Source organism: Moschus berezovskii, chromosome 17 (assembly GCF_049115385.1).
Source record: "Moschus berezovskii isolate FMDL1 chromosome 17, NW_MosBer_1.0, whole genome shotgun sequence".
NCBI classification, from domain to species: domain Eukaryota; kingdom Metazoa; phylum Chordata; class Mammalia; order Artiodactyla; family Moschidae; genus Moschus; species Moschus berezovskii.
The window spans coordinates 19,889,495-19,912,038 of record NC_142476.1 but is presented as its reverse complement, the minus strand read 5'-3'; positions in this window follow the sequence as shown (position 1 = coordinate 19,912,038).

Here is a 22,544-nt window from a genome sequence, read left to right as displayed (position 1 = left end):
CATTGCATACTGGAATTTATATCATATAGCAATAAGATATATCACAAAATGGCACAAAATACGGAGGGATAAGAAAGAAATCACACTGTATACTCTTCTTATATTGTATGTTAACCTTAATGAGGCTGTAGTGAGTTAAAGTTCCGTTCTGTCGCTCAGTCGTGCCCGACTCTTTGCGACCCCGTGGACTGTAGCCTACCAGGCTTCTCCGTCCATGGGATTCTCCAGGCAAGAATACTGGAGTGGGTTACCATTTCCTTCTCCAGGGGATCTTCCCGACCCAGGGATCGAACCCGGGTCACCCGCATTGGAGGCAGACGCTTTAACCTCTGAGCCACCAGGGAGTTAAAGTTATACAGTCTAATTCCTAGAATAATGACTGAAAATAACTCAAAGATATGTACCTAAAATCAAAGAAACAAAAAAATGGAAGAATTGAAATATAATATTAAAAATACTTGAGTGTTATTAATATTATCCAGTCACTCAGTCGTGTCTGACTCTTTGCAACCCCATGGACTGCAGTATGCCAGGCTCTCTTGTCCTTCACCACCTCCAGGAGTTTGCTCAAACCCATGTCCATTGAGTCGATGATGCCATCTAACAATCTCATCCTCTGTCACCCCCTTCACCTCTTGCCCTCAATCTTTCCCAGCATCAGGGTCTTTTCCAATGAGTCGGCTTTTTGCATCAAGTAGCCGGAGTAAGATGAAAAAAAGGATGAAGACATGAAATAATAGAAGGGCCATATAGAAAACTAAAAGCAAGATGTTTAACTCAATCCCAACTGTCATATCAATAATTATATTCATTATAAGTGAATTAAGCACTTCAATTAAGAGGAAAAAGATTGTCACAATGGATTAAAAAAAGACCCATCTGTCTACAAGGGAATTTACTGTAAATATAAACACACCCAACTCTTTGCAATTCCATGGACTGTAGCCTGCCAGGATCCTCTGTCCATGGGATTCTCCAGGCAAGAATACTGGAATGGGTTGCCATTTACTTCTTCAGAGGACTTTCCTGACCAGGGATCAAACCCACGTCTCCTGCAAGTCTCTTACTTTGTAGGCAGATTCTTTACCACTGTGCTACCAGAGAAGCCCAAATACAAACATACAGATAAATTAAAAGTCAAAGAATGAGAAAAGTTACACCATGCAAATAATAAGTATAATAAAACAGTTGTGTTTATACTGATATCAAAGTAGACATAAAGATAAAGAATATCACCGTAGATAAAGAGAAACATTTTTTAAAATTGTAGTTGATTTTCAATGTTGTATTAGTTTCTGATGCACAACAAAGCGATTCAGTTTTATATACATATATATAAAATTTTTTCACATTCTTTTCTGTTATAGGTTATTACAGGATATTGGATATATAATATTCCCTGTGCTATAGTATAAATCCTTGTCATTTATCTACTTTTATATGTAGACATGTGTATCTATTAACCCCAAGCTCCTAATTTGTCTCCCCACCCCTTTCCCCTTTGTTAACCATAAGTTTGTTTTCTATGTCTGTGAGTATGTTTCTGTTTTATAAGCATAAATTTCATTTGTATCATTTTTTAGCTCTAATATATAAGTTATATCATATGATATTTGTCTTTCTTTGACTCACTTCATGTATATGATATGCTCTAGGCCTATCCATGTTGCTGCAAATGACATTATTTTATTTTTTAATGGCTGAATAATCCTCCATTACATTATGCATATCTGTTGATGGGCACATAGGTTTTGTCTATGTCTTGGCTATTGTAAACAGTGCTGCTGTGAACATTGGGGTACGTGTATCTTTTCAAATTAGAGTTTTCTTCTTTTCTGGGTATATGCCCAGGAGTGGGATTTCTGGGTCATATGGTAAAGAAGAAACATTTTAGAATGAGAAAAGGATCAGTTCATTAGGAAGACATATCTGTCTTAAATATCTATCAACCTAATAACAGAACTTCCAAATGTGAGAAGCAAAACTGGCAGAAAAAAAGGGAGAAATATGTGAATCCACAATTTTTAACACCCCTCTCTCTGTAAGTAAGTGGATAAAGCAAGAAGACAAAAGTCTATAAGGACATAGAATTCAAGTGAGTCAACTTGACTGAAATTTTTTATAGATTGTTTCACCCAATGACTGCAGAATATGAATTTCTTCTAAGTGAATATGGAATGGTTGCCATGTTGAACTATATGTTGGATCATAAAAGAATTCTCAGCATATTCAAAAGGTTGAAATATTACAGAGTATATTCTCAGAACATGATGGAATTGAATTAAAAATTAATTACAAATAAAATATCTAAAGAAACTCCAGATATTTAGAAATTAGCACACTTTTCTCTAACCCTTGTTTCAAAGAAAATAATCAAAAGGGAACTAGAAAACATTTCAAACTGAACAATAATAAAAAATAACACATTAAAGTTACAAAAAATGTTTAAAAGCTGGTTTATTTTTTTAATGCTTTTGCTAGAAAATAGCAAAGTTCTCAAGTCAATAGACCTTCCCTGGTGACTCAGACGGTAAAGGAACTGCCTGCAATACAGGATACCAGAGTTCAGTCCCTGGGTTGGGAAGATCCTCTGGAGAAGGGAATGGCAACCCACTCTAGTATTCTTGCCTGGAGAATTCCAAGGACACAGGAGCCTGGTGGACTACAGTCCATGGGGTCGAAAAGACTTTCTCAAGTCAGTGATCACATTTTCTACCTTAGGAAGCTAAAACATCAAGAACAAATTAAAGCCAAAAAAAGTACAAGAGAAAAATACAGTAAAGAGTAAAAATCAATAAAATATAAAAAGTGCAAGCAATAGAGAATAATTAATAGTTGAAAGTTGGTTTTTTGAAAGAAGTAATAAAATTGACTGACAAAAAGAAAGAAACCAAACTTCTAAAATCAGGAATGGAAGAGGGACTATCAATTTGTAGGGTCTACAGATGTTCATGAACTATCTGGGATATAAGTATTGTTATTCTTGTTACACAGTGTGTACATTTCACTGTAAGTTTTACCTTACATTAAAAAAATGAATTTAATGTGTCATGCTTTCAATTGCCTTCTTCCTTTCCCTCTGTGTGTGTATGAGTGTGCTTAGTCGTCAGTTTGTTTCTGAGTCTTTGTGACTCCATGGGCTGTAGCCAGCCAGGCTCCTCTATCCATGGGATTCTCCAGGCAAGAAAACTGGAGTGGGGTGCCATTTCCTTCTCCAGGGGATCTTCTCTGACCCAGGGATTGGACCCAGGGATTGAACCCAGTTCTCCCACATTGCAGGCAGATTCTTTACCATCTGAGCCACCAGTCAGGGAAGAACTCCTTTTGTGTATACTTCTGTGCAAACCCGGGTTTAGGTAACACTTGAATTTGTCCAACCAACTCTTTAACTTGAAGATGCAGTCTTTGACCTATTCATTTTGTAGTTACTATAATTGTATGTTCTTATTTCCTTTCTTCCTAGATTATAAAGTTTTTTAAGGATTGCCTTCTCTGTACACAGTGTTCCAAGGACCTCATATGGTACCATGAACTTTGTGGGTGCTTGACAAATATCTGAATTATTTCTTGACTCTCAGCTTTTGATCATAATTAAAGCAAGCAGAGCTAAACCAAGATAGGGTCAAATATCAGGCATTTAAGAGGGTGAATTAGAGCATAGCTCCAAGTGTTTATGTGAGCTTTTGTGCGTATATAGTTCTCTGTTCCAAAACAGATGAAAAACAATTTGGTTTCATTTCACATTAACTGTTTCTTTTCTCTTCCTTACTGGCATGGTTAACACTTCCCTTTTTTAATGGGTCTACAAAGTCTCCTCAAGAGTGTTCGTTGTCTCTGTTGTTGTTTAGTTGCTAAGTCATGCCAACTCTTTTGAGGTCCCATGGACTGTAGCCCACCAGGCTCCTCTGTCCATGAGATTTCCTGGGCAATACTAGAGTGGGGTGTCATTCCCTTCTCCAGGGGATCTTCCCCACCCAGGGATTGAACCTGGGTGTCCTGCATTAGCAGGTGGATTCTTTACCGCTGAGTCACTAGGGAAGAAAGTTACTTTGTTGTAAAAGCATCTTAACAAAGTTAAGGATTATTATGACTCACTTTTTTGTCAGAAACTTCATGAACAGAAATGAAATCAGGGAAAGAAATCACATAAGATGCAGAGGAAAAATTACCTAATGTCAGTTTAATAGCTAAATATATATATAAGTATATACAATACTCTCAAAGTAAATATTAATCAAAAGAACATCAAATGGGAGAAAAAATATCAAGTGTGCATTGGAGTCAAACCTAAGGGAGTGGATAAGACTTCTAAGAATATGCCTTTATAGGGACAAGTTGAATTAAGAGGGCAGATAGAAAGAGAAAGAAGTGGAGGGAAAAATCAGGGTGAGAAGGATTTATTTTTAAGGTGTTAGAAGCTTGCGCTCATTATTTCAGGGGCTGTATGCTCCTTTCTTTCATCTTCAATAGGTTTTTTTGTTTGTTTGTTTTTGGCTACATCATGTGACTTGTGGAATGTCCCTAGGCAGTGAAAGTGCTGAGTCCTAACCACTGGTCTGCCAGGGAATTCCCAGTGTATTTTTGTGTATTGATTTTGTACCAGATGCTCTGAAAGACTCCAGGACTAATGAGACAACTTCTACCCTTGGGGGTAGCCTTGGGCTCATGGGGATGCCGCAGGTGTGTAGGTACAAAGTGCTTCATCTTTCTGGACATTGGGTCAACTTCTGTCTTACCATGTTTGTTCACTTATGAATCCTAGTACTCTCCCCCTCTTATGAAGAAATATGTCTTATACTTTCATTTTTTATTTTACACAGCACTTAATGCACTGTAAGCAGTATAGCATCCCTGTCCTTAGATTCCCGCAAAGGAGACTCTTCCATGAATCCTCTGCTTCACAGGGTTCCAGTTATCACACACACACAAATATACATGCGTTAAATAGCCCGTGGGAAGTATGTATTGTGATTTGTTCTGAGCTGTGGCAGAGCATGGCCTGTAACCCAAACAGCACCCGCCACCACCCCCACCCCCCAAGACTGACTAACTTGCTTAATGTCCTCAAAATAAAAGGTGACCATATCTGAGTGCAGTGAAGGTGACAGGTGGTGCTGCTGCCGATATCAGCATCAAACATTATTTCTGAGGGGACAATTTGAACAGTAAAAGTAGGAGCTAAGAAGGAAAAAAAACAACAACAAATCAACTCTCAGATAATAGGAATACAATACAATTTTGTATGATAAATTGTCATATCCCAATACTGCCCATCATCTACTTTCTTGCTCACAACAATTGAACATAGCATCTGAGAAACATTTTGTAATATTAATGATTCACACGATGGAACTTCCCTGGTGGCCCAGTGGCTGACTCCACACTCCCAACACAGGGGGCCTGGGTTTGATGCCTGATCAGGGAACTAGCTCTCACATACAACAATGAAGACTGAAGATCCTGTGCACCACAGCTAAGACCTGGGACAGCCAGATAAATAATACAAATTTTTAAAGTGATCTATATTATTCTTAAACTGATAATATGTAAGTCTAGATATAACATATCTTTGCATAAAGTCTTGGATATAGATATTGATTTTTAAGAGATGGCAAAAGATTATATGATACTTTATATGATGAAATTAAATTACCTTATAATATTTAGAATTATAATAATTTGTCACTATAAATTTTTAATACATTTATTTATATCTATATTAACAGTTTGTCATGTTTGAACCTGATATACAAAGTTCCTGATTTGTTTCTGAATCTAAATAGTGCTTTAGAGATTTTACTTCAGGTGCTATTACCTCAGCAAAGTTTCTCCAAATTGGAATTAGTAAAGAAGAAACAAAACCCAAAACTTATATGAGAATTTCTGTTGTTCAAGAGAGATCGTCTAATCTGGTATAATGTAGAATAGAAACAAATTATGTGAAAATCTTGGTCATAACCACATAATTAGTGATTTTGCTAGAATAAAAACTAGAAAAGTAAATTTCATGCAGCAATGTAATGAATGAATTTTGTATGCCTTTGCTTTGTTTCATGGGTAATCACTAGCTTGTCAACAATACCCAGACATGTCCAGCAGTAATTTAACTCAGTTGCTTCAGATATTTAGCTGACTTTTGATCATATGAAAACATAGCTTTAGACATTAAACATTTTTTTTGTTATTATGAAAGGTAACTTGTCAAGATGAGAGGACAGAACATATTTTAGCCAAAAGTTTGTTAATGTGATTTATAACTTTCAAATGTTTTGTTTATTGGTATGTGAGTCTCCATTTGTAGTTCTCCCATTGTTCTATGTTAAGTCACTTCAGTCCTGTCTGACTCTTTGTGACCCTATGGACTGTAGCCTGCCAGGCTCCTCTGTCCATGGGATTATCCAGACAAGAATACTGGAGTGGGTTGCCATTTCTTCCTCTGGGTCATCTTCTGGACCCAGGGATCAAACGCATGTCTCTTTTCTCTCCTGCATTGGCAGGCGGGTTCTTGTGCCACCTGGGAAGCCCCTGTCCACTTGCAGGGACTCCTCTCAAACTGCTAGAAAGATACTAAACAATTCAAAGCAATGTTTGTTTTGTTTTGTTTTTTTTAATGAAAACAGTTATAACCATGAAAAAATTGTTTATTTCCCATGAAGATTTTATGTCAACCAATGTTTTAAAAATGTATCAATCATACATGATTTTGTGAAACTCCCCCTAATACTTGTGAGTACTCTTGCCAGGGATCATGCAAATATCAGTCATATGTGATTGGAACATTTTTTAAAAATGGTTGACATAAAATCTTCACAGGAAATAAATATTTTCTTTATGGTTATAACTCTTTTCATTAAAAAAAACATTGCTTTGAATTGCTTAATATCTTTTCGTACCAGTTTTAAACGAACGGTGTCTAGTGATTTCCTTTTCTTATGAACAATTTCCATGTATTTAAATAGCCTTTGAAAGTGTATCAATTGGTTTCCCTTCTGAAGAGATTGGACGTAAAACCGTGAGGTGCTGCAGAAAGAAAAGGCGCGGGGTGTGGGTGGGAGGGTGGAACCAGAGCGTTTGGGGATCAAGAGCGCCAGTGAGAGGAAGAGGCTCTTTATGTTTGGAAGCAGCGCTGTGTGTTACAGCCGATCTGGGTGAGGGGGTCATTCACGTGCAAGGCATCCCAGAGGGGAGTGTGGGAGCCGGGCAGGGTGAGAAGGGCCCAGTGTAGCGCAGCCTGGCAAGACGTTCCAGATTGTGAGCAGAATAAAGAGGGAGCGGAGAAGGCAATGGCAAGCCACTCCAGTACTCTTGCCTAGAAAATCCCATGGACAGAGGAGCCTGGTAGGCTGCAGTCCATGGGGTCGCTACTAGTCGGACTCGACTGAGCGACTTCACTTTCACTTTTCACTTTCACACATTGGAGAAGGAAATGGCAACCCACTCCAGTGTTCTTGCCTGGAGAATCCCAGGGACGGGGGAGCCTGGTCGGCTGCCGTCTATGGGTCGCACAGAGTCGGACACGACTGAAGCGACTTATCAGTAGTAGCAGCAGCAGGGAGGGGGAGGCCGGGCCACAGAAATGGGAGATGTAGAACAGGTGCCGAGTGCTGTGCTTAGTTGCTCAGTTGTGGCCGACTGTTTGCGACCGTATGGACTGTAGCCGGCCAGACAACCTCCAAGGGGATTGTCCCGGCAAGAATACTTAAATGGGTTGCCTTGCCTTCCTCCAGGGAATCTTCCCAACCCAAGGATCGAATCCAGGTCTCCCGCATTGCCCTCGGATTCTTTACCATCTGAGTCACCAGGGAAGCCCTAGAATACAGAGTGGGTAGCCTACCCCTTTTCCAGGGGATCGTCCCAACCCAGGAATGGGACCGAACCAGGGTCTCCTGCATTGCAGGTGGATTTTTTATGTGCTGAGCTACTAGCTGCTGCTAAGTCACTTCAGTCGTGTCCGACTCTGTGTGACCCCATAGACGGAAGCCCACCAGGCTCCCCCGTCCCTGGGATTCTCCAGGCAAGAACACTGGAGTGGGTTGCCATTTCCTTCTCCAATGTGTGAAAGTGGAAAGTGAAAAGTGAAAGTGAAGTCGCTCAGTCGTGTCCGACCCTTAGCGACCCCACAGACTGCAGCCTACCAGGCTCCTCCATCCATGGGATTTTCTAGGCAATAGTACTGGAGTGGCTTGCCATTGCCTTCTCCGGCTGAGCTACTAGGGAAGCCCATTAAAACGGGAGGACTGATCAAAAAAGTAAAGATACCTGGAAAACCATAGGAGTCAGGACTTTCACTGTTTAGTGGGAAGGGAGAAAACTAGATTGAATGGCTATGGTTGTGTATGTGTGAACTCATGGATTTCAATAGATATAGTAAATTTATTAATGTAGATGTAAGTATTGTGTGTTCACCTTGCACTTTTACCTGCTTCCTTTCCTCCCCAATGGCAATGAACACCCTTTTCACCCAGGTTTCTAAATACCCTTCTCTACTAAAAAAATTCAGGACTTCTTGGAGGTGACTGATTTCAGGACCCTGTCAAAAATTATGAGACATCCTATTAAACCAGAGAATAAGAGGTCTGGGAACAATGGGACCATGTCAAAAGAACCCAGAAGCCAGCTTAAAGGAGATCCCACTGATTAATTTGACCATCAAAAAGATAATGACATCTGTTATTCCCACTGAATATAATAGGTAGTCATTAGCTCATGCTAATGTAAATTCCTAAATGGAAAGTCTAATGAAGAATGGGATATTTACAAATGTCCCTTGACAGATGAATGGGTAAAGAAGTTGTGGTACATATATACAAAGAAATATTCCTCAGCCTTTAAAAAGAATGAAATAATGCCACTTGCAGCAACATGGATCAGAGAAGGCAATGGCACCCCACTCAGAACTCTTGCCTGGAAAATCCCATGGGTGGAGGGGCCTGGTAGGCTGCAGTCCACGGGGTCGCGAAGAGTTGGACACGACTGAGCGACTTCACTTTCACTTTTCACTTTCATGCATTGGAGAAGGAAATGGCAACCCACTCCAGTGTTCTTGCTTGGAGATTCCCAAGGGCAGGGGAGCCTGGTGGGCTGCCGTCTATGGGGTCACACAGAGTCGGACACGACTGAAGCGACTTCACAGCAGCAGCAACATGGATAGACTTGAAGATTATCATATTAAGTGAAGAAAGTCTATGTGGAATCAAAAAATGATATAAGCAAACTTATTTACAAAACAGAAACAGACACACAGGCTTAGAGAATAAACTTACGGTTACTGGGGGGATAGATTGGGAGTTTGGAACTGACTTGTATGCACTTGTATATTTAAAATAGATAACTAACAAGGACCTACTGTATAGGACAGGGGACTCTGTAATACTCTGTAATAGCCTAAATGGGAAAAGAATTTGAAAAAGAATAGATACAGGTATATACATAACTGAATCACTCTGCTGTACACCTGAAGTTAATACAACATCATTAATCAACTATAACAAAATAAATATTAAAAATACTAAGTTATTTCATGTCTTTAAAACAATGTGATCTATAGAACATTGTAAATGATTTTTAAAAAGTAATGTGAAACTATTACAGCCTAAATGAATTCTTAATGTCACAGGTGTTTTACTTTGATGATGCAACTTTGATTTAATTTGGGGCACTTTTTAAAGGGTACTTTTTGTGTTTGAAGAGCTTAGAAATAAAAGTTCAGCTTAATTTCAAAAGGCAGATTTAATGAAATAAAAACTTTTGATAAAATTTGAAAAAAAAGAGTGCCTCTACGGGAACTGTTCATTGATTAGAAAGAGGAGAGTAAGTTTACAGCGGAGAAGTCTGGCAGACATCACAATCAAATGGTTAAGACTGACTTTCTCAGTAAAAGTAAAGATTGTACCACCTGATAGCATGCAGTCAGAAGACCATAGCATTGTCTCATGATACTGCTGCCACAGAGGCATCACCAGAGTTTAATCATGGGCAAACACCAGACAACTGTAGTTGGGAGACATTCTGTAGAATAACTGGCCTGTAACTCATGCGACGAGTTGACTCACTGGAAAAGACTCTGATGCTGGGAAAGGTTGGGGGTGGGAGGAGAAGGGGACGACCGAGAATGAGATGGCTGGATGGCATCACCAACTCTATGGACATGAGTTTGCGTGAACTCCGGGAGTTGGTGATGGACAGGGAGGCCCGGGGTGCTGTGATTCATGGGGTCGCAGAGAGTCGGACACGACTGAGCGACTGAACTGAACTGAACTGAACTGAATGTCTGTTAACTTTCTGTGATAGATATATTGTGGGTCTGTAGGAGACTGTTCCTGTTTGTAGGAAATAAACACTGAAGTATTGAGTGGGGGGTGATGTGGCATCAGATTGGCAACTTATTCTCAAATGGTTCAGGGAGAAAAGGCCTTTGAATTCTACTTAGAACTTTTCTCTAAGTTTGAGATTGTTCCAAGACAGAAAATTTATATTCAAAAATAAAAATAATCCTTCAAATTCACTAATTTTATTCAGAAGATGAATGGAATAAAATCAGTTTAAGCCAACTAACCTAAAGATATTTTAAGAGCACAGTTAGAGTAGTACAGTTCAGGTTGTTCTAATGAAATGGAAGATAAAATGCCAGAAACTTGTGTGCCTCCTAAGTGATGAATAGTCACAAAATGCTACATAGCAAGAAGCGATGCCTACATTTCATAGGAGAACTGAGCACTCTGTACCAGGGTCTGAAGTAGACAGCTGAATGTAGAGCACACTTCTACACCGTTAGAGTAGAAAATAGCATGTGTTCCTGTCTGCTAAGATGTGCTAAGTCACGTCAGTCATGTCTGACTCTTTGCAACCCTATGGACTGTAGCCTGCCAGGGCAATCAATTCTCTGTCCTTGGGATTCTCCTGGGAAGAACACTGGAGTGGGCTGCATGCCCTCCTCCAGGGGATCTTCCTGACATAGGGTTCAAACCGGTGTCTCTTATGTCTCCCGCATTGGCAGACAGATTCTTCACCACTGGTGCCGCCTGGGAGCATCACAAGTGGCTTCACTGTCAATTAACTGATCGATTCATCCTGGCACTGCTGTTTACCAGCTGTGAGCCCTCAGTGAGCCACTTACTGTCTCTGCGCCTCAGTGTCTTGAGTAAAATAAGGATAATAACAGTGCTTACCTTTTCGATACTCACAGAATGAACCTGATATGAGTTAGTGTGTGTACAGTGCTTAGGACAGTGCCTGGTACAGAACAAGTGTGTCATTCAAGTATTAACTGTTGTTGTTATTGTTATTAACTCATTCATCAACAGTACAATGTGCATCCTTCCATATTAATAACAATGACTCCATGGTGCTTCTCACTCCCAGGAGCTGAGAGACATTTTCCCTACCCTGGAAATTGCTTATCCCATCCCTTAGCCTGTGTCCACTCCAGTGTTCTGGCCTGGAGAAGTCCATGGACTGTGTAGTCCATGGGGTCGCAAAGAGTCAGACACGACCGAGTGACTTTCACTTTCACTTTAGCCTGTTTCCCTTGGGTCTCTCCTTAATGGCAGAGCGTCAGTACCTAATTTTTTTTTAAACATTTATTGATTTATTTGATTGCACCAGGTCTTAGCTGTGGCGCTTGGGCCCTTCGATCTTCACTGTGTGTGTGGGGTCTTGAGTTGCAGCAAGGGAACTTTTAGTTGCATCATATGGGATCTAGTTTCCTGACCAGGGATCAGACCTGGGTCTCCTGCATTAGGAGTGCACTCTTCGTCACTGGACCACCAAGGAAGTCCCTTTACCTCTTTTTAGAGCTAATCAAATTGGAGAAGGAAATGGCAACCCACTCCAGTGTTCTTGCCTGGACAATCTCAGGGACGGGGGAGCCTGGTGGGCTGCCGTCTGTGGGGTCGCGCAGAGTTGGACATGACTGAAACGACTTAGCAGTAGCAGCAGCAGAGCTAATCAAGCTGTCTGGGACTACTGCCCAAACTCCACCTCCCGTGTCCCAGAAAACTTGTTAGCTACCCTTACTCCATTTTGTCTTCAATACATCGGAAACTTAAATTTGTTGTTGTTTAGTCGATAAGTGGTGTCTGATTTTTTTTTTTTTGCAACCCTATGGACTGTGACCCACCAGGTTCCTCTGTCTATGGGATTTTTTCAGGCAGGAATACTGGAGTGGTTTGCCATTTCCTCCTCCAGGGGATCTTCCCAAGTCAGGCATAGAACCCATGTCTCCTGCATTGGCATGCGGATTCTTTACCACTGAGCTACCTGGGAAGCCTGAAACTTAAATACTTTTGCGTTTTTCTTTGACGTTTTGTATTTTCCAGTATCCGTTCAGAGACTTATCCTCGAAAGCCTAGGATTATTTACACATACAACACTGACGGAAGAGGGCATGTGTCATTTTCCGGGCTCCTGTGCACAATTCTGAGCTTTAATTACTGTTATCAGTCAGTAGCTAGATTTCCGTTCCTGTTTGTTTGCATCTGTTTATGGGACTTGTTCAGGCAATTCTTTTATGGTCTGTAAGTCACTTATTTATGCATTTAATGCTGTGTCACTGTGAAGAGCAGATGGCAGGAAATACATTTTGACTTGATTTAAGGATTCGTATTTCCCTTGCATTTATGCATTGCCATTTTTAATGCTGCCTTCTCTTTGAAAGTTGCTTGCTTATAAACATCTGAGACTATACAGTAAAAGTCTGTGTCCCTTATCTCATCTAAGCACTTACGCCTAAACGTATACACCCGTGGATAGAATATGAACTTCAGCAGCAGTCACAGCTGTGTTTACCACCTGGCTCTTGGAGAAAGTAGTTCATAATAGCTGCTTGAGTTTGAGCAAATGTCTTCATCAAAGAAAAGTGATATTGACTGTTGACTCTCCAGAAGTCCACCAGGAAAAACAAACAACTATGGATCAAAACAAATCTATGCATACTGGATTTACTGTCGTAAGGGTGAACATCACCTTGACAGAGACTTAGGAATATCTCAGAGGGGAGAGGTACAGGAAGGATATTTAAAGGATTTAGAGTTAGGCTGGATGATTTTTAAGGTGGAGAATTGGTTGAGGGTGGGTAGAAATTATGACATAATAGCTTTGAATTGTGGCCCCAGTGGGGCAGGCATTTTTCATCTTGGAATTAACCTATTTTAGTTAGTTCATAGTCTTATTTTCCTGAAGCAGGTAGTTAGGTTATTTTTGCCTCTTTTCTGTGCTGGCTGTCACGGGGACTGGAAGATGTCTAGTTTCAGGGCTGTTTAATATGGAATTAGGAAATGTTCTCAGTGATCAAATTGTGTCATTGGATTGTTATATTAAATAGAATACTGTATATAAATGAAGCTGGCACTAAGTGCTCATTAAAATGTTAGTTTTTCTCTCTCCAACCCCAGCTGCTCCTCTCTGCTTACATGAGGGTCTCATCTTCATATTAAGAACATCTAAATCAGTGGTACCCCAAGTATTGATACTCAAAAAGTATGTTGAATGAGTAAATGAAAATCAAAAGATAAAATTAAGAAAATCAAATGCAAAGTATTTTGTAGTGTTTTAATACTAATTTAAGCCCATGAGACTTGGTTTTTCCAAACATAGTTAATTTATTATCTTACCAAATGTAATTTTCTCATTAACGTACCAAAGTTCTGAAAACTTGAAAACCTAAGGGAAAGAGCTTAAACTTTGATCCCAAATATTTAGGTAAATTATTTCAACTTTGTTAACTCTTCTGGGAAAAAAAATTATCCAAATTAGTTGAGTCATTATTTCCCTGGTGACTCAGTAAAGAGTCTGCCTGCAATACGGGAGACCTGCATTGGGTCTCTGAGTTGGGAAGATCCCCTGGAGAAGGAAATGGCAACCCACTCCAGCATTCTTGCCTGGGAAATCCCATGGACAGAGGATCCTGGAAGGCTACAGTACATAGGGTCGTAAAGAATTGAACATGACTTAGTGACTAAACTATACCAAAACCAGAGGCTACAGCATGAGAATAAAGTGGGAGGTCTGACGCTCAGCTTCTTTCTTAAGCAGTTTCTTCTCTCTTTGAATGTAGTCTTTGTTTTTGATCCCTCTCATTAGAAAACCATTTCGGTAACTGCTCATTCACTTTACATCTACTTTCATTGATCAAGTCTCTCACATCCCAACACGTTCTACTTTCCCACAGCATTCACCTGCTTTCTCCTCCACCCTACCCCCACACAAAAGGAGGATCCAACCATTAGATGGGAATGACATTAGATCTGCAGTTCCCTGATCATTAGAGCCTCTCAGAACTTTAAAAGTACACATATCAGAGTCCCATTCTCTCCTCACCAATCCCTAGATTCTGATTCAGTTAAGTCTAAACCAAGCATTTAGGAATCTGTTCTTTTAAGAAGCTCCTCAGGAAATACTGAGGCTATCAACCAGGTTTGAGAATCACCCTCTGAAGATAAAAGTCTTAAGTGCATGTACAACCCAGGACTCCTACGATTTCAGAAGAGCCCAGTGTCCTCTGAGAATCATTCCCACACATCAAGTGCATTTGCTCGGATGTTTCTCTTTTCTACCAGCATCCCAGTTTCAGTGGAGGCAAGCAGGGCACATCTGGTTACAGGCATGCTTCGTTAGCTATGAGGATAGTACAACTGCAGCTTTTTCTTTTTCCAGGGACAGCAGGAGGGTGAGATGAACAGGAAAAGGAAATTGAATACAGTACAGTGCTGTTCTTTTAAGAATTGTAACCACCTTTATTCGTTCGTGGGCACTAGATATGAGTGGAGGTGTCAGCTGACAACAGATTATGAAAACCTCACCGAGAAGTGTCTGGGTTTCTGTAGAATTTAAAGCCCCAGACTAATCTATTTTAGTTTCAAGGCAGGTGCTAATTTTTGTGGCTACTGCAGGCCTCTTTCACTCTCTCCTGTGACACTGGACTAATAATAGTTACCATTTATTGGCAGCTGCTATGTTCTCACAACAAGTTAAGTACTTTCTCTAATTTGTCTCTCATCCTCATGAAAACAATGAGACCTGTTATTCTTATATTACATAAGAAGAAACTGAGGCTTGGAGAGATTAAATAACATCCCAGGTTCAGTTCAGTTCAGTTCAGTTCAGTCGCTCAGTCATGTCCGACTCTCCGCGACCCCATGAATCACAGCACGCCAGGCCTCCCTGTCCATCACCAACTCCCGGAGTTCACTCAAACTCATGTCCACAGAGTCGGTGATGCCATCCAGCCATTTCATTCTCTGTCGTCCCCTTCTCCTCCTGCCCCCAACCCTTCCCAGCATCAGAGTCTTTTCCAGTGAGTCAACTCGTCACATGAGGTGGCCAAAGTATTGGAGTTTCAGCTTTAGCATCAGTCCTTCCAATGAACACCCAGGATTGATCTCCTTTAGAATGGACTGGTTGGATCTCCTTGCAGTATGAGGGACTCTCAAGAGTCTTCTCCAACACCACAGTTCAAAAGCATCAATTCTTCGGCGATCAGCTTTCTTCACAGTCCAAATGTAAACTGCCTAACCAGCATTGAGACCCAGGTGTTTTTTTTGTTTTTTTAACTTCTAAGACCTGAATCCTGAAGGATTCACAGATTAGATGTTAGGACTATGGGCTCTGAGTCCACCTGCCTGGTTCAGTCCAGACTGTGTTGTTGTTGTTGTTTGGTTGCTAAGTCATGTCCGACTCTGCAAACTCATGGACTGTAACATATCGGGCTCCACTGTCCTCCACTATCTCCTGGGGTTTGCTCAAATTCATGTCCATTGAATTAGTGATGCCATCCAACCTTCTCATCCTCTGCCGCCCTCTTCTCCTTTTGTCTTCAATCTTTTCCAGCATCAGAGTCTTTTCCAATGAGGCAACTCTTCGTATTATGTGGCTAAAGTATTAGAGCTTCCGCTTCAGCAACAATCCTCTGATTAATATTAGGGATTGATTTCCTTTAAGATTGACTGGTTTGATCTCCTTGCTGTCCAAGGGACTCTCAAGAGTCTTCTCCAGCACCACAACTTGAAAGCATCAATTCTTCAGTGCTTAGTGTGTTTTTATGGTCCAACTGTCACTTCTGTACATGACTACCGGAAAACCTATGTGCATGGCTTAGTCGCTCAGTTGTGTTCAACTCTTCGCAACCCCCAGTCATGGACTGTAGCCCACCAGGCTTCTCTGTCCATGGGGATTCTCCAGGCAAGAATACTTGAGTGGGTTGCCATGCCCTCCTCCAGGGGATCTTCCTGACCCAGGAACTGAACTGGAGTCTCCTCCATTGCTGGCAGATTCTTTACCAGTTGAGCTAGCAGAGAAGCCCATAGCTTTGACTGTCTGGATCTTTGTTGGTAAAGTGATGTCTTTACTGTTTAATATGCTGTCTAGTTTTGTCATAGCTTTCCTTCCAAGGAGAAAATATCTTCTAATTTCATGGCTGCAGTGACTGTCTGCAGTGATTTTGAAGCCCAAGAAAATAAAATCTGTCACTGCTTCCAATTTTTCCCCTTCTATTTGCTGCAAAGTATGGGACTGGATACCATGATCTTAGTTTTTTGAATGTTGAGTTTTAAGCCAACTCTTTCCACTATTCTCTTTCAGTCTCATCAAGAAGCTCTTTACTTCTTCTTTACTTTCTGCCACTAGAGCATATCTGAGGTTGTTGATATTTCTCCCAGTAATCTTGATTCCTCCAGCCTGGTATTTAACATGGTGTACTCTGCAAAGAAGTTAAATAAGCAGGATGACAATATACAGCCGTGTCATACTCCTTTCCCAATTTTGAACCAGTCAGTTGTTCCATGTCTGGTTCTAACTGTTGCTTCTTGACCTACATGCATACAGGTTTCTTGGGCAAAGATAAGGTGGTCTGGTATTCCCATCTCTTTAAGAATTTTCCACAGTTTGTTGTGATCCACACAGTAAAAGGCTTTAGCATAGTCAATAAAGCAGAAGTAGATGTTTTTCTGGAACTCCCTTGCTTTCTCCATGATCCAATGAATGTTGGCAATTTGATCTCTTATTCCTTTGTCTCTTTGAAACCCAGCTTGTACATCTGCAAATTCTTGGTTAAGGTACTGCTGAAGCCTAGCTTGAAGGATTTTGAGCATAACCTTGCTAGCATGTGAAATAAATGCAATTGTACAGTAGTTTGAACATTCTTTGGCATTATCCTTCTTTGAGACGGGAATGAAAACTGACCTTTTCCAGTCCTGTGGCCACTGCCAAATTCTCTAAATTTGCTGGCATGTTGAGTGCAGCACTTTTACAGCATCATCTTTTAGGATTTGAAATAGCTCAGCTGGAGTTCTGTCACCTCCAGTAGCTTTGTTTGTAGTAATGCTTCCTAAGGTCAACTTGACTTCACACTCCAGGATGTGTAGCTCTAGGTGAGTGACTACATCATCGTGGTTGTTTGGGCCATTATATAGTTTTGTGCATTCTTGCCACCTCTTCTTAATCTCTTTTGCTTCTATTAGGTCCTTATCATTTTTGTCCTTTGTCATACCCATCCCTGCATGGCATGTTCCCTTGATACCACCAGTTTCCTTGAAGAGAGCTCTAGTCTTTCCCATTCTATTGTTTTCCTCTATTTCTTGGCATTGTTCATTTCAGGACTTCTTATCTCTCCTTGCTGTTCACTGAAACTCTGCATTCAGTTGGGTATATTTTTCCCTTTCCTGGCTGTGTAACCTTGGGCAATTTGTTGAACCCCTCTGTGCCTCAACTTCCTATCTGAAAATGGGATCCTTAATCCAGCTAATACATGGGCAAAATATCTGGAAAAATGGCAAGTAAGTATATAAAAAGATGCTCAAAATAAAATGTTATTAGGGAATTTCAAATAAAAACAACAATGAGCTATACCACCAAACACCTATTAGAATGGCCAAAATCTAGAACACTCACCACACCAAATGCTGGGGAAGGTGGGGAGCAACAGGAGCTCTCACTGTTGCTGGGGATATGCAAACTGGTACAGCCACTTTGGAACACAGTTCAAAGCTACACATACTCTTACATTCTGATCTAGCAATCATCCTTTTTTGACATTTACTCAAGGAGTTGAAAACTTATACCTATATAAGAACTTGTACATGAATATTTATAGCAGCTTTACTCATAATTGAAAAAACTTGAAAGAGACCAAGATGCCCTTCAATGGGTAGATGGACAGACAAATTGGGACATCCATATGATGGAATATTATTCAGCATCAAGCTGTGAAAGACATGAAAGAAAGAACCCACTATGAAAAGGTTACATATTGTAGGATTTTGACCATATGACATTTCTAAAAAAGGCAAACTATGAAGAAAGTGGCGATGGTGGTGACTGCAAGGGTGTCAGAGTTAGGAAGAGAGGGATGAATAGGGGGAGCACAGGGGAATTTTAGGGCAGTGAAAGTCTTCTGTATGATACTGAAATGATGGATATATGTCATTACACATTTGTTAAAACCCACAGAATATACAAAAGAAAGAATCAACCATGTAAACTAGGGGCTGTAGCTAATAATAATATATCAATATTATCTCAACAATTGTAATAAAAGTACTATGCTAATACAAAATATTAATAATAAAACTGTGTGCATCGTGGGGTGAATGTGGAAGAGGGAAAGGACATAAGGGGATGCTGCACTTTTCACACAATTTCCTGTGAACCTCAAACTGCTCTAAAAAAGAAAATCTACTTGTTAAAAAGGGAAGTCAACATTAAAAAAAAGAGAGCAAATTATTGGGAGGATTTGATAAGTTATTATAAATTAAACAGAACAAATGCCTACCACATTGCAAGTATTGCATAAATGTTTATTGTTATTATCATTATAATCATTATCTGTATTGCTTTCTTGGAAGTGATCCAAACATTTTTCTGGAAGCAGCCTGAGCTTTTGGCAGGAAATTGAGTGTAACCTTGGGCAGATCACGTAAATTCTGTGAAATTATGCTTGCTCCTCTATAAAATGGGGATGATGATTGTACCTGCTTCTTAGGTTGTTGTGAAGATATCATGAATTGATGCACATAAAAGGTTTAGGACAGTGCCTGGCATGTAAGTGTAAACACAGCTACTTTTACTGCTCTTTCTATACTGTCTTCCGACCCTGAGTACTCTGTGAAATTTTGCTCAAGCATACTCCCTGTTTCTTTTTCCTTGGCTTGCTCCCATTTTAGCCCAATACCCCTTAAGCATCTTTTAACTCATTATCTCTGGCCTTAGTACAGAGAATAGAACACTAAGATGCTCAGTATCTGCTGAAGAAACAAATGCACAAAGCTACAGAACTGAAACCTGGACACAGCTCAATTGCAAGGAGCCATTTAACATTCAGTGGTGTGAGAGCATTTAAATTGTAGGTCTTATTTGATGTGATAGGGAAGCAGTACCTTTGCTTTCCCAGAGGTCCCCCTCCTTTACTGTCTACTGTGTTTGGGCTCTTCTCCGGTGGTTATAACATTTGAACGCTTTTCCTATAATGCCTACCTCCTACCCCTCTATAGTTAGATTTGCTACTTAGACTATATACTGCAATGAACTTCAGCTGTTTGATCATCACAGTGACCATAAGTTCATGACCCGAGGGTTGACATTGAATCTCAAAGCTATCCTAACTGGTATATTAACCCCCTTTCACATCAGAGAGTTTATCAACAGCTTACCTTCACAATCTGATACAGATTCTAGATTTCAAATAACCTTTTAAAGTTTTAGGGACTGGCTGAATTACAAATATTCCACCAAAGTTAATTTCTTTTCCTAGAATAGTGTTTGCATATAACATATATGCGCATATGAAAGAGTTAGGGGCTTTCCTGCTGGCTCAGATGGTGAAGGATCTACCTGCAATGCAGGAGACCTGGGTTAGATTCCTGGATTGAGAAGCTCCCCTGAAGAAGGGAATGGCAACCCACTCCAGTATTCTTGCCTGGAGAATCCTCATAGACAGAGGAGCCTGGTGGGCTGTAGTCCATGGGTTACAAAGAGTCAGACATGACTAAATGACTAACACTTTCACTTTTCACTATGAAAAAGCTGTATTGCTTTCTGTTTCCTTATGAATTCTGTAATTTAATTAAAATATATAGACACTATATATTCTCAAAACAGAACCACTTTTTTATGAGTGCATAAAAGATCCAAGAGTCTAGGTGTAGCTCTTGTAGGAAAAGGTAGAACTAACAAAGACATAGTTTTAACAACAACCAATCTATTTCCTTGTGCTTTTAGAGGTGATAATTATGATCCATTCAGTTCAGTCGCTCAGTCGTGTCCGACTCTTTGAGACCCCATGGACTGCAGCACGCCAGGCTTTCCTGTCCATCACCAACTCCCGGAGCTTGCTCAAACTCATGTGCATCGAGTCAGTGATGCCATCCAACCATCTCATCCTCTGTCATCTCCTTCTCCTCCTGCCTTCAATCTTTCCCAGCCAGCATCAGGGTCTTTTCTAATGAGTCAGTTCTTTGCAGCAGGTGGCCAAAGTATTGGAGCTTCAGTGTCAGTCCTTGCAATGAATATTCAGGATTGATTTCCTTTAGAATTGAATGGTTGGATCTTCTTGCAGTTCAAGGGACTTTCAAGCATCTCACAGTTCAAAAGCATCAGTTCTTTGGTGCTCAGCTTTCTTTACGGTTCAAACTCTCACTTTCATACATGACTAATGAAAAAACCAGACCTTTGACTAGACGGACCTTTGTTGGCAAAGTAGTCTGTCTGCTTTTTAATATGCTGTCTAGGTTTATCATAACGTTTCTTCCAAGGAGCAAGTGTCTTTTGAGTTCATGGCTGCAGTCACCATCTGCTGTGATTTTGGAGCCCAAGAAGATAAAGTCTGTCACTGTTTCTACTCTTTCCCCACCTATTTGCCATGAAGTGATGGGACCGGATGCCATGATTTTAGTTTTTTGAATGTTGAGTTTTAAGCCAGCTTTTTCACTCTCCTCTTTCACTTTCATGCAAAGATGGGCTCGATAAAGGACAGAAATGATACAGACCTAACAGAAGCAGAAGATATTAAGAAGAGGTGGCAAGAATACACAGAAGAACTGTACAAAGAAGATCTTCACGACCAAGATAGTCACGATAACGTGATCACTGACCTAGAGCCAGACATCTTGGAATGTGAAGTCAAGTGGGCCTTAGAACGCATCACTACGAACAAAGTTAGTGGTGGTGATAGAATTCCAGTTGAGCTATTTCAAATCCTGAAAGATGATGCTGTGAAAGTGCTGCACTCAATATGCCAGCAGATTTGGAAAACTCAGCAGTGGCCACAGGACTGGAAGAGGTCAGTCTTCATTCCAATCCCAAAGAAAGGCAATGCCAAAGAATGCTCAAACTACCGCACAATTGCACTCATCTCACACGCTAGTAAAGTCATGCTCAAAATTCCCCAAGCCAGGCTCCAGCAATATGTGAACCGTGAACTCCCAGATGTTCAAGCAGGTTTTAGAAAAGGCAGAGGCACCAGAGATCAAATTGCCAACATCTGCTGGATCATGTAAAAAGCAAGAGAGTTCCAGAAAAACATCTATTTCTGCTTCATTGACTATGCCAAAGCCTTTGACTGTGTGGATCACAACAAACTGTGGAACATTCTGAAAGAGATGGGAATACCAGACCACCTGACCTGCCTCTTGAGAAACCTGTATGCAGGTCAGGAAGCAACAGTCAGAACTGTACATGGAACAACCAACTGGTTCCAAATAGGAAAAGGAGTGCATCAAGGCTGTATATTGTCACCCTGCTTATTTAACTTCTATGTAGAGTACATCATGAGGAACGCTGGGCTGGAAGAAGCACAAGCTGGAATCAAGATTGCTCTGAGAAATATCAATAATCTCAGATATGCAGATGACACCACCCTTATGGCAGAGGGTGAAGAGGAACTCAAAAGCCTCTTGATGAAAGTGAAAGAGGAGAGTGAAAAGGTTGGCTTGAAGCTCAACATTCAGAAAACAAAGATCATGGCATCTGGTCCCATCACTTCATGGGAAATAGATGGAAAAACAGTGGAAACAGTGTCAGACTTTATTTTTTTGGGCTCCAAAATCACTGCAGATGCTGATTGCAGCCATGAAATTAAAAGACGCTTGCTCCTTGGAAGGAAAGTTATGACCAACCTTGATAGTATATTAAAAAGCAGAGACATTACTTTGCCAACCAAGGTCCGTCTAGTCAAGGCAATGGTTTTTCCCGTGGTCATGTATGGATGTGAGAGTTGGACTGTGAAGAAAGCTGATTGCTGAAGAATTGATGCTTTTTAACTGTGGTGTTGGAGAAGACTGTTGAGAGTCCCTTGTACCGCAAGGAGATCCAACCAGTCCATTCTAAAGGAGATCGATCCTGGGTGTTCATTGAAAGGACTGATGCTAAAGCTGAAACTGCAATACTTTGGCCACCTCATGCGACGAGTTGACTCACTGGAAAAGACTCTGATGTTGGGAAAGGTTGGGGGCGGGAGGAGAAGGGGACGACAGAGAATGAGATGGCTGGATGGCATCACCGATTCTGCGGACATGAGTTTGAGTGAACTCCGGGAGTTGGTGATGGACAGGGAGGCC